This window comes from Leuresthes tenuis, unplaced genomic scaffold (assembly GCF_036924035.1).
Source record: "Leuresthes tenuis unplaced genomic scaffold, fLeuTen1.0.hap1 SCAF_21, whole genome shotgun sequence".
Lineage (NCBI taxonomy): Eukaryota > Metazoa > Chordata > Actinopteri > Atheriniformes > Atherinopsidae > Leuresthes > Leuresthes tenuis.
The window spans coordinates 14,347,908-14,360,861 of NW_027325375.1; the positions used below are offsets into that span (position 1 = coordinate 14,347,908).

Consider the following 12,954-nt stretch of genomic DNA (forward strand, 5'->3'; position numbering starts at 1 on the left):
ATCAAACAGTCAGACAACATACAAGAACATATACCCCAGCCGGCATTGCTCCCTGCCTATTTTCGTACAGCACACTATGTGTGCGCACACCTTTATTCACAAACTCTTCAACTTATACTCTTTTACCAAAGCTTTTACAGCTCGATTGGCCGAATACCCTTTGATCCTATTTCGGTGAATTTGACATCTGCCTTACATGTAACAGATTAGCGGTTTAGCAGTTTTAATTTAGTTTGAGTGAAGGAATTCATTTTATAGCAAAATCCGAAATCGTGAAGAACTCATGAAAGTAAGCTTATTCTCGGATTCCTGAAACTTTAGATTTGCTCTTTCTTTTACTTCAAAGTACAACGTTGTTTTTTTTTTGTTTAAATCTTTCTAGACATGGTAAATATGAAGGACAAAGCAGTTTTAACATAGTTTGAGTGAAGGAATTCATTTTATAGATAAAATCCCAAGAGTCTGCTGAGAAAAGAGAGTGAATGCGAAGCAGACTTTAACACGGCTCTGGGAGCGAGCCGAGTGTGGGCTAACCGGGAGAATTGCTTGAAAGAAACGCGACACCGAATGAGAGGTCAGAACAAAGCCTCAATACGGTGTTCCCGTGGTGTTTTTGTTGCTGCCTTGTCGATTGCACAGGGGCAAGCGTTTCAACCAAGCAACGCTCACCATGGGGAAGGTGGCTATGGCAACTAGCCTGATGCCCTGCTCCCGCAGTGACGGATAATCGTACTCTGGTTTCTCTTCATAACATACAAGTCTTTCGCCTTTTACTAAAGACTTTCGTGGAGAGCAGCACTAATGAGTTGTTTCTATTTTTGGCAGGCTTTACCTTTGCGGGTGAAGCCCTTTCTGTCTGTGCAAAAGAAATCTTGTTACTGTGCAGAGTGACTTCTCTGAGTAGAGTCGCCTTACTTGTTGCGATTGTGCCGATGTTCGAAGCTGGAGTGCAAAGTTGTTGCTTGAATGGTGCTTGCTGGAGCATGCGGGAGTGCAAAGTTATACCATTTAAAAGGGCTGAAGAGTGCTCAGTGCAGCGGGTGGGCGGAGGTGCAACGTGACACTCTGGCCACCTATGGCCATAAAAAGAACACTGCTACAAGTGCGCATTGTGCCAGCAAGGGCCCTCGGACCTGAAACAGTGGACAGTTATCGCTTCTCGGCCTTTTGGCTAAGATCAAGTGTAGTATCTGTTCTTATCAGTTTAATATGTCCTCTATACGAGGACTACATATTGAATGGATTTTTAAGAATAGGAGTTGAAAAAGAAGCTTCCTCCGTTCACTCCAAGCATCGACCCAGTACTGCAGTGCCGCTGGGAACGGTGCGCTCTTCTCTGCTCTTGTGAAAAAGCAAACAGCGGTGCAGGATGCAAGTTTCAGGGAGCCCAAGATGAAACTTTCTTTTAGTCTGCTGAGAAAAGAGAGTGAATGCGAAGTAGACTTTAACACAGCTCTGGGAGCGAGCCGAGTGCGGGCTAACCGGGAGAATTGCTTGAAAGAAACGCCATACCAAATGAGCGGTCAGAACAAAGCCTCAATACGGTGTTCCCGTTGTGTTTTTGTTGCTGCCGCTGTTTGCTTTTTCACAAGAGCGCACCTGTTGAGGGGGGGCCTGGGGGGGCCTGGGTGATGTTGGGTCTCAGGCCCGGGCTGCTGCGACTGGTGTGACCGGGTGGTTTGTTTGTTTGTTTTTTGTTGTTGTTTGTTTGTTTTTTGTAGAGGTCCTCCGGAGTGGGGTTGGGTTGAGTGGGGTGGGGCGGTATGGGTACCTTCTGGGGGTACAGTAGCTCCCAGAATATGGTCGCTGCAGGCCCCTGGCCTGGTGGACATCAGGCCCTCCTGTCCTGTGTTGGCTCCCTGGTAGCGGGGATGCCTATTGCAGCCAGTCCCTGGCTGCCCCCAGTGTATATCCCCATACCCCTCTCCCTTCTGGCTCCTGTACACAGCACACACTCACACATGAAGGGTTTTGGGGGCGTGTGTGTTCGGTGGGGTGTAGTGGACTCTGCAGTAGTTGCACTCTGCAGTTCCCACCCCTGTTTTAATTACACCTTAGACATTACTACTTATCAAACACACTCACACACACACATTAGGTCTTGGGGGGTGGTTACACTGAGTGGCATCTGGTGGGCGGGGCTCTTTGGGTATGTAGGCTGCCCAGAGGGCCACGCTCCCAGTTCTACAAGTTTGGCTGCCCCTCAATTTTAATTGCTCACTATTAGAAAATATTGAAGAGCCAGAAGGGTGAGGGGAGGGGTCTTCTTCGCACACCCCTGCTTCCTGGTTTTTGCTCGGGGCGGGAGGGGCCAGGAGGATTAATTAATTGTTCTGCTGGTTTGGGGTCTGTGGTGGCTGGGGGGCTGCTGGCCCCCTGGTGTGCCCGCTGCACTACACCCCAGCGGAGTCGAGGGAGGGAGGACGTGTAGATGTATGGGACATGAAAGTGTGTGTGGTAATGATTGGGCCTGGATCTTGGACTTGCTGTCGCCTGGCCTGCCTGTGCTTCTCCCGATGGGGGGGGCGGCGTGGCCTCTCTCCGCTGCTCGCGACTTCACCCACCTGTGGGCACGTCTTGACTCCCAGGGCACTTGGCCAGGGGTGCTGGGGCAGGCACTGACCCACTGTGTGGCTGTCTGGGGCGCTTGGCCCTCCTGGGTATTGGGTGGGGCCTCTGCCGGGGGGTTTGGGGGCGCTCGGGCTCCTGGGGCCCGGATCCAGTGCACGGCCCATGTCTGGGCGGCTGGGGCCTGGCGACGTCGGTGGGCTGTTGCCCCTGGCTCCCGGAGGGCCTCTGCCCTATGCTTATGGGGGCTCTTTCCGGGGGCTTCCTCTGCAGTCTTCTGGGTGGATGCGTGGTTGCCCCTGCGGTGGGCTTCCTGGGTTCTGTGCTCTGTGGGGGAACCTTTTCTTAACTGCTTTTTTACAAACTTTGGTCGGACGTTCACACCTTCTTGCAGCCGAACACCTACACTTCCGGTTTTGATAGTGTATATTCGGGCATACGAACCTTTTCTTACCCGCTTTTTACAAACGATGGTCGGACTTTCACACCTTCTCTTAGCTGAACAACTCCGCTCCCTCTTTTGATTGTGTACAGTCGGGTATTTTAACCTTTTCTTACCCGCTTTTTACCAACTATGATCGGACATTCACACCGTCTTACAGCGGAACACCTCCGCTCCCTCTTTTGATGGTGTATGTTTGGGCATTCGAACCTTTTCTTACCCGCTTTTTACAAACCAGGGTCGGACTTTCACACCTTTTAGTAGCCGAACAACTCCGCTCCCGCTATTGATTGTGTACAGTCGGGTATTTTAACCTTTTCTTACCCGCTTTTTACCAACTATGGTCGGACATTCACACCGTCTTACAGCGGAACACCTCCTCTCCCGCTTATGATCATGTACGGTTTGATATTCGAAAATTTACTTTCTTGTTTTAAAGCAATTATTGATGGACATTCAAACCTTCTTTTTGATGGTGTATAGTCAGGCTTTCGAGCCTTTTCTTCCCGGTTTTTACAAACCATGGTCGGACTTTCACACCTTCTTGTAGCCGAACAACTCCACTCCTGCTATTGATTGTGTACAGTCGGGTATTTTAACCTTTTCTTACCCGCTTTTTACCAACTATGGTCGGACATTCACACCGTCTTACAGCGGAACACCTCTGCTCCCGCTTTTGATGGTGTATAGTCGGGCATTCGAACCTTTTCTTACCCGCTTTTTACAAACTATGGTGGGACATTCAAACCTTCTTGTATCCGAAAACCTCCGCTCTCTCTTTTGATCATACATTAACGGACATTCGCACCTTTTCTTACCCGCTTTTTACAAACCATGGTCGGACTTTCACACCTTCTTGTAGCCGAACACATCCGCTCCCGCTATTGATTGTGTACAGTCGGGTATTTTAACCTTTTCTTACCCGCCTTTTACCAACTATGGTCGGACATTCACACCTTCGTACAGCGGAACACCTCCGCTCCCTCTTTTGATGGTGTATGTTTGGGTATTCAAACCTTTTCTTACCCGCTTTTTCCAAACTATGGTCGGCTATTCACAGCTTCCTCTCCACCATACTTGTATGGTTGGATATTCACACCCACTTGCATCCGAAGACCTCTGCCCCAAATTTTTTTGATATTTAGTCGGACATTCGCACCTTACCCGCTTTTGGCAAACTATGGCCTTCTTGCAGCCAAACACCTCTGATCTCGCATTTGATGATGTAAGGTTTGGCATTCAGACCTTGCTTCACCTGCTTTTCACCAAATATAGTCGGACATTCACACCTTCTTGCAGCCGAACACTTCCGCTCCACCTTTTAGTGTTCTATCACACCTTTTTTTCACCGCATTTTATACATTATGGTCGGAAATTTTCAACCACTCTCATCCGAAGACCTCTCCTCCCGCTTTCTTTAATATATTTGAACTTTAGTCGGACATTCAAACCTTCTTGCAGCTGAACCACCTCCGCTCCCTGTTTTGATCATATATGGTCTGGCAATACTACCTTTTCTTACCCGTTTGTGAGTAATTATGGCTGGACATTCACACCTACTTGCAGCCGAACACAACCCCTCTCGCTTTTGATGATGTATGGACCGGCATTTTTACCTTTCCTAACACATTTTTCAGCAATTATGGTCGGAGATTCACACCTACTCACAGCCGAACAACTCCGCTACCGCATTTGATGATGTATAGTCGGGCATTCTCACCCTTTCTCATCAGCTTTTTGCAAATTATGATCTGACATTCACACCTACTTGCAGTCGAAAAGCTCTGCTCCCGCTTTTGATTATGTTTGGTTGGATATTCGAACCTTTTCTTAACTGCTTTTTACATATTTTTGTTGGACGTTCACACCTTCTTGTAGCCGAACACTTCCACTCCTGCTTTTGATGATGTATGGTTGGGCATTCACACCTTTTTTTTGCCCATTTTTCAGGAATTATGGGTGGACATTCACACCTTGCAGCTGAACACCTCCTATCCCACTTATGATCATGTGCGGTTTGATTTTCGAAAAGTTTCTTTCATGTTTTCTAGCAATTATTGATGGACATTTAGACCTTCTTGCAGCTGAACACCACCTCTCCCGATTTTGATTATGTATGGACCGGCATTTTTACCTTTTCTAACACATTTCTAAATTGAGAAAGGAAATTATTTTAGAGGAAGCACTAGAGTTTAGATCCCACATTTGTTGATAGGCATTCATTTATTTCTTCACTTCTGATAAAAATGATAAGACTGACCTAAAGAATTGGAGGCCCATCACACTTTTAAACTTTGACTGTAAACTTTTTAGCAAGGTTTTAACGACACGGATGTCCTCTGTTTTAGAGGAGGTAATTCACCCAGACCAGTCTTGTGCCATCTCAGAGAGACAACTCACCGACAGCCTCGTACTGATTCGAGACATCATTGATTACTTAGAGACAGAAACACCCGGCTTGTCATCTTAAATTTAGACTTTGAAAAAGCTTTTGATCGGGTCTCGCATCAATATCTCTTTCAGGTGTTGCAGCCATCGAATAGGGCCCGATTGTTCCTACTTGGTGAGATTTGCTTGGTTGAGACGCTTGCTCCCCCCCCCTTGCTCCTCGGCTGACCAAGTAGGAACAATCGGGCCCTATTCGATGGCTGCCTCGTCTTTTACTCTATGCAAAAGACAAGGCAGCCACAAACACCACGGGAACACCGTATTGAGGCTTTGTTCTGACCACTCATTCGGTGTCGCGTTTCTTTCAAGCAATTCTCCCGGTTAGCCCACACTCGGCTCGCTCCCAGAGCTGTGTTAAAGTCTACTTCGCATTCACTCTCTTTTCTCAGCAGATTAAAAGAAAGTTTAATCTTGGGCTCCCTGAAACTTCCATCCTGCACCGCTGTTTGCTTTTTCACAAGAGCAGAGAAGAGCGCACCGTTCCCAGCGGCACTGCAGTACTGGGTCGATGCTTGGAGTGAACGGAGCAAAGCTTCTTTTTCAACTCCTATTCTTAAAAATCCATTTAATATGTAGTCCTCGTATAGAGGACATATTAAACTGATAAGAACAGATACTACACTTGATCTTAGCCAAAAGGCCGAGAAGCGATAACTGTCCACTGTTTCAGGTCCGAGGGCCCTTGCTGGCACAATGCGCACTTGTAGCAGTGTTCTTTTTATGGCCATAGGTGGCCAGAGTGTCACGTTGCACCTCCGCCCACCCGCTGCACTGAGCACTCTTCAGCCCTTTTAAATGGTATAACTTTGCACTCCCGCATGCTCCAGCAAGCACCATTCAAGCAACAACTTTGCACTCCAGCTTCGAACATCGGCACAATCGCAACAAGTAAGGCGACTCTACTCAGAGAAGTCACTCTGCACAGTAACAAGATTTCTTTTGCACAGACAGAAAGGGCTTCACCCGCAAAGGTAAAGCCTGCCAAAAATAGAAACAACTCATTAGTGCTGCTCTCCACGAAAGTCTTTAGTAAAAGGTGAAAGACTTGTATGTTATGAAGAGAAACCAGAGTACGATTATCCGTCACTGCGGGAGCAGGGCATCAGGCTAGTTGCCATAGCCACCTTCCCCATGGTGAGCGTTGCTTGGTTGAAACGCTTGCCCCTGTGCAATCGACAAGGCAGCAACAAAAACACCACGGGAACACCGTATTGAGGCTTTGTTCTGACCGCTCATTCGGTGTCGCGTTTCTTTCAAGCAATTCTCCCGGTTAGCCCACACTCGGCTCGCTCCCAGAGCCGTGTTAAAGTCTACTTCGCATTCACTCTCTTTTCTCAGCAGACTCTTGGGATTTTATCTATAAAATGAATTCCTTCACTCAAACTATGTTAAAACTGCTTTGTCCTTCATATTTACCATGTCTAGAAAGATTTAAACAAAAAAAAAAACAACGTTGTACTTTGCAGTAAAAGAAAGAGCAAATCTAAAGTTTCGGGAATCCGAGAATAAGCTTACTTTCATGAGTTCTTCACGATTTCGGATTTTGCTATAAAATGAATTCCTTCACTCAAACTAAATTAAAACTGCTAAACCGCTAATCTGTTACATGTAAGGCAGATGTCAAATTCACCGCAATAGGATCTAAGGGTATTCGGCCAATCGAGCTGTAGCAGCTTTGGTAAAAGAGTATAAGTTGAAGAGTTTGTGAATAAAGGTGTGCGCACACATAGTGAGCTGTAGGAAAATAGGCAGGGAGCAATGGGTATATGTTCTTGTATGTTGTCTGACTGTTTGATTTGAATGTGTTGTGTAAGTGTCCTGTTGAATGTTACATGTTTGGGCTTTGACACTTCACTGTGGTTGTTAACTGTGTGGTGTGTCCTGAAATGTTATATGTTTGGGCTGTGTGACATGCTTAATGCTTGTCAGTAGCTACCCACTTATTCATATATAGCAACTGACAACATAAGAAGTCTGGACATACTTTGATAGTAGTTGTAGAAGTATCCTTATTGATAATAGATAAACTAATTCATAGTGATAGAACAGTAGATGAACAGGTGCCTGCACATGTCTCACGAAAATAAAATGGGTGTATGATTGCTGACGGCAGAGCAATACTGCCAAACTTATGAGTTCTTGTGGCAAACTTGATTCAGTGTCTTGACGTGTATACGCTGTTTCGCTGACTTGATTGTCACAAGAAACAAAGTGTGTTTGATAAGATCCGACCATTTTATTACGGGAGTATCAGTATGTATGGATTCTGATGTGACTGATAAACCCATTCGTATCGTAAGCATAATCTAATACGTGAGACAACGCCCTGGCACACAATCAAAAAAAAAAAGAGAGAGCGGTTTTGTGTCCCCACAGTCCATAATGTAGAAAAGAGAGAAAAAAGCCTTTCTGATTTGGTGTGTGTGCTCACAGTGCAGAGTGTAGAGAAAAGAGAGAAAAGAAAGCCGTTTTGGTGTCACGGGTGTTGTGACTTACACACACACATTTCTGAATTGAGAAAGGAAATTATTTTAGAGGAAGCACTAGAGTTTAGATCCCACATTTGTTGATAGGCATTCATTTATTTCTTCACTTCTGATGAAGTTTCAACAATAAACAACAAACTTTGTATTATGAGAAAGAACCAGACTCATTCTTCAGGAATCCGAAAATAAGCTCTATTTTACGAGTTATGCACGAATTCGGATTCTCCTATAAAACGAATTCCTTAACTCTAACAAAGTTAAGACTGCTTTGTCCTTCATATTCATTCATGTCTAATCAAGTTTCAACGATAAACAACGTTGTACTTTGTAGAATGAGAAAGAACTTCTTCAGCAATAAGCATCTCTCGACATATGACGAAATACAGATTTTGCTATAAAATTAATTCCTTCTATCAGCCTGACTTAAAACTGTTTGTCCTCCTTATTTATCCACTTCAAATCAAGTTTCAACAATTAAAAAAATGTTGTAGTTTGAGAAAAAACAACTTAATCTTAAGCAATCAGTAGGGTAAGAAAGGGTAAGAAAAGGTGCAAATGCCAACCATACATCACTAAAAGGTGGAGCGGAAGTATTCGGCTGCAAGTAGGTGCGAATGCCTGACAATGTATGATCAAAAGAGGGAGCGGAGGTTTTCGGCTGCAAGGTCTGAATGTCCAACCATAATTTGTAAAAACCGGGGAAGAAAAGGCTCGAAAGCCCGACTATACACCATCAAAAGCGGGAGCGGAGGTGTTCGGCTGCAAGTAGGTGTGAATGTTCGACCATAACTTGTAAAAAGCGGGTAAGAAAAGGTTCGAATGCCCGACTATATATTAACCAAAGCAGGAGGAGAGGTCTTCGGATAAGAGTGGGTGAGAATTTACAACCATAATCTATAAAATGCGGTGAAAAAAAAGGTGTGAATACCCCATAGAACACTAAAAGGTAGAGCGGAAGTGTTCGGCTGCAAGAAGGTGTGAATGTCTGACCATAGTTTGTAAAAAGCGGGTAAGAAAAGGTTCGAATGCCCGAACATACACCATCAAAGGAGGGAGCGGAGGTGTTCCGCTGTAAGAAGGTGTGAATGTCCGACCATAGTTGGCAAAAAGCAGGTAAGAAAAGGTTAAAATACCCGATTGTACACAATCAATAGCGGGAGCAGAGTTGTTCCACTACTAAAAGGTGTGAAAGTCCGACCATGGTTTGTAAAAAGCGGGTAAGAAAAGGTGCGAATGCCCGACAATGTATGATCAAAAGATCATACATTGATCTTTTGATCAATGTAAGGAGGTTTTCGGCTGAAACAACGTCTGAATGTCCATCCATATTTTGTAAAAATCTGGGAAGAAAAGGCTCGAAAGCCCGACTATACACCATCAACAGCTGGAGCGGAGGTGTTCAGCTGCAAGAAGGTCTGAATGTCCATCAATAATTGCTAGAAAACATGGAAGAGAATTTTCGAATATCAAACCGCACATGATCATAAGCGGGAGAGGAGGTGTTCAAATGCAAGAAGGTGTGAATGTCCACCCATAATTACTGCAAAATGGGTAAGAAAAGGTACGAATGCTCAACCATACATGATCCTCACAGGGAGCGGAGGTGTTTGGCTGCGACAAGGTGTGTATGTCCACCCATAATTAATGAAAAGCGGGCAACAAGTAGGTTTGAATACCCATCATCAAAAGCAGGAGTGGATGTGTTCGGCTACAAGAAGGTTTGAATGTCTGACCATAGTTTGTAAAAAGCGGGTAAGAAAAGGTTCGAATGCCCGAACATACACCATCAAAGGAGGGAGCGGAGGTGTTCCGCTGTAAGAAGGTGTGAATGTCCAACCATAATTGGCAAAAAGCAGGTAAGAAAAGGTTAAAATACCCTATTGTACACAATCAATAGCGGGAGCAGAGTTGTTCCGCTACTAAAAGGTGTGAAAGTCCGACCATGAATTGTAAAAAGCGGGTAAGAAAAGGTGCGAATGCCCGACAATGTATGATCAAAAGAGGGAGCGGAGGTTTTCGGCTGAAAGAAGGTCTGAATGTCCATCCATAATTTGTAAAAATCGGGGAAGAAAAGGCTCGAAAGCCCGACTATACACCATCAACAGCTGGAGCGGAGGTGTTCAGCTGCAAGAAGGTCTGAATGTCCATCAATAATTGCTAGAAAACATGGAAGAGAATTTTCGAATATCAAACCGCACATGATCATAAGCGGGAGAGGAGGTGTTAAAATGCAAAAAGGTGTGAATGTCCACCCATAATTACTGCAAAATGGGTAAGAAAAGGTACGAATGCCCAACCATACATCATCAAAAGCAGGAGTGGATGTGTTCGGCTACAAGAAGGTTTTAATGTCCGACCATAGTTTGTAAAAAGCGGGTAAGAAAAGGTTCGAATGCCCGAACATACACCATCAAAAGAGGGAGCGGAGGTGTTCCACTGTAAGAAGGTGTGAATGTCTGACCATAGTTGGTAAAAAGCGGGTAAGAAAAGGTGAAAATACCCGACTGTACACAATCAATAGCGGGAGCGGAGTTGTTCGGCTACTAAAAGGTGTGAAAGTCCGACCCTGGTTTGTAAAAAGCGGGTAAGAGAAGGTGCGAATGCCCGACAATGTATGATCAAAAGAGGGAGCGGAGGTTTTCGGCTGCAAGAAGGTCTGAATGTCCAACAATAATTTTGTAAAAACCGGGGAAGAAAAGGCTCGAAAGCCCGACTATACATCATCAAAAGCGGGAGCGGAGGTGTTCAGCTGCAAGAAGGTCTGAATGTCCATCAATAATTGCTAGAAAACATGAAAGAAAATTTTCGAATATCAAACCACACATCATCATAAGCGGGAGAGGAGGTGTTCAGCTGCAAGAAGGTGTGAATGTCCGACCATAGTTTGTAAAAAATGGGTAAGAAAAGGTGCGAATGCTCAACCATACATCATCAAAAGCAGGAGTGGATGTGTTCGGCTAAAAGAAGGTTTGAATGTCCGACCATAGTTCGTAAAATGCGGGTAAGAAAAGGTTCGAATGCCCGAACATACACCATCAAAAGAGGGAGCGGAGTTGTTCAGCTACAAGAAGGTGTGAAAGTCCGACCATGGTTTGTAAAAAGCGGGTAAGAAAAGGTTCGAATGCCCGAATATATACCATCAAAAGCAGAAGCGGAGGTGTTCGGCTGCAAGAAGGTGTGAACGTCCGACCAAAGTTTGTAAAAAGCAGTGAAGAAAAGTTTCGAATATCCAACCAAACATAATCAAAAGCGGGAGCAGAGCTGTTCGACTGCAAGTAGGTGTGAATGTCAGATCATAATTTGCAAAAAGCTGATGAGAAAGGGTGAGAATGCCCGACTATACACCATCAAATGCGGGAGCGGAAGTGTTCGGCTGTGAGTAGGTGTGAATATCAAACCATAATTGCTGAAAAATGTGTTAGAAAAGACTAGAATCCTGGACCATACATCATCAAAAGTGGGAAAAGTGGTGTTCGGCTGCAAGTAGGTGTGAATGTCCAGCCATAATTACTCACAAACCGGTAAGAAAAGGTAGTATTGCCAGACCATACATTATCAAAACAGGGAGCGGAGGTGGTTCAGCTGCAAGGTGTGAATGTCTGACTAAAGTTTATAAAAAGCGGGTAAGACAAGGTGCGAATGCCTGACAATGTATGATCAAATGAGGGAGCGGAGGTTTTCGGCTGCAAGGTCTGAATGTACAACCATAATTTGTAAAAACCGGGGAAGAAAAGGCTCGAAAGCCCGACTATACACTATCAAAAGCGGGAGCGGAGGTGTTCGGCTGCAAGTAGGTGTGAATGTTCGACCATAATTTGTAAAAAGCGGGTAAGAAAAGGTTTGAATGCCCGACTATATATTAACAAAAGCAGGAGGAGAGGTCTTCGGATAAGAGTGGGTGAGAATTTCCAACCATAATCAATAAAATAAGGTGAAAAAAAAGGTGTGAATACCCCTTAGAACACTAAAAGGTGGAGCAGAAGTGTTCGGCTGCAAGAAGGTGTGACTGTTCGACTATATTTGGTGAAAAGCAGGTGAAGCAAGGTCTGAATGCCCAACCTTACATCATCAAAAACGAGATCAGAGGTTTTTGGCTGAAAGAAGGCCATAGTTTGCCAAAAGCGGGTAAGCTGCGAATGACCGACTAAATATCAACAAAAGTGGGGGCGGAGGTCTTCGGATGCAAGTGGGTGTGAATATCCCACCATACAAGTATGGTGGAGAGGAAGCTGTGAATGGCCGACCATAGTAAAAAGCGGGTGAGAAAAGGTGTGAATGTCCAATCATACATGATCAAAACAGGAAGCGGAGGTGTTTGGCTGCGACAAGGTGTGTATGTCCACCCATAATTAATGAAAAGCGGGCAACAAGTAGGTTTGAATACCCATCATCAAAAGCAGGAGTGGATGTGTTCGGCTACAAGAAGGTTTGAATGTCTGACCATAGTTTGTAAAAAGCGGGTAAGAAAAGGTTCGAGTGCCCGAACATACACCATCAAAAGAGGGAGCGGAGGTGTTCCGCTGTAAGAAGGTGTGAATGTCCAACAATAGTTGGTAAAAAGCGGGTAAGAAAAGGTTAAAATACCCGACTGTACACAATCAATAGCGGGAGCGGAGTTGTTCGGCTACTAAAAGGTGTGAAAGTCCGACCATGGTTTGTAAAAAGCGGGTAAGAAAAGGTGCGAATGCCCGACAATGTATGATCAAAAGAGGGAGTGGAGGTTTTCGGCTGCAAGAAGGTCTGAATGTCCAACCATAATTTGTAAAAAATGGGGAAGAAAAGGCTCGAAAGCCCGACTATACACCATCAAAAGTGGGAGCGGAGGTGTTCAGCTTCAAGACGGTCTGAATGTCCATCAATAATTGCTAGAAAACATGAAATAAAATTTTCGAATATCAAACTGCACATGATCATAAGCGGGAGAGAAGGTGTTCAGCTGCAAGAAGTTGTGAATGTCTACCCATAATTACTGAAAAATGGGTAAGAAAAGGTGCGAATGCCTAACCATAC

The 12,954-nt window shown here is 44.9% G+C and overlaps 4 non-coding genes across 4 annotated transcripts; 2 read left to right on the top strand and 2 right to left on the bottom strand.

The window, feature by feature from the left end:
- Positions 1-729: 729 nt before the first annotated feature.
- On the top strand, positions 730-843 carry LOC140280696 (U5 spliceosomal RNA). Its single transcript, XR_011909629.1, has one exon. It is a non-coding gene; the product is annotated as a U5 spliceosomal RNA (small nuclear RNA).
- Positions 844-1,151: 308 nt separating this feature from the next.
- Positions 1,152-1,335, top strand: LOC140280532 (U2 spliceosomal RNA). The gene has a single exon (XR_011909491.1). It is a non-coding gene; the product is annotated as a U2 spliceosomal RNA (small nuclear RNA).
- A 4,590-nt stretch (positions 1,336-5,925) lies between these two features.
- LOC140280498 (U2 spliceosomal RNA) lies at positions 5,926-6,110 on the bottom strand. The gene has a single exon (XR_011909460.1). It is a non-coding gene; the product is annotated as a U2 spliceosomal RNA (small nuclear RNA).
- Positions 6,111-6,418: 308 nt separating this feature from the next.
- Positions 6,419-6,532, bottom strand: LOC140280749 (U5 spliceosomal RNA). Its single transcript, XR_011909678.1, has one exon. It is a non-coding gene; the product is annotated as a U5 spliceosomal RNA (small nuclear RNA).
- Positions 6,533-12,954: the final 6,422 nt, after the last annotated feature.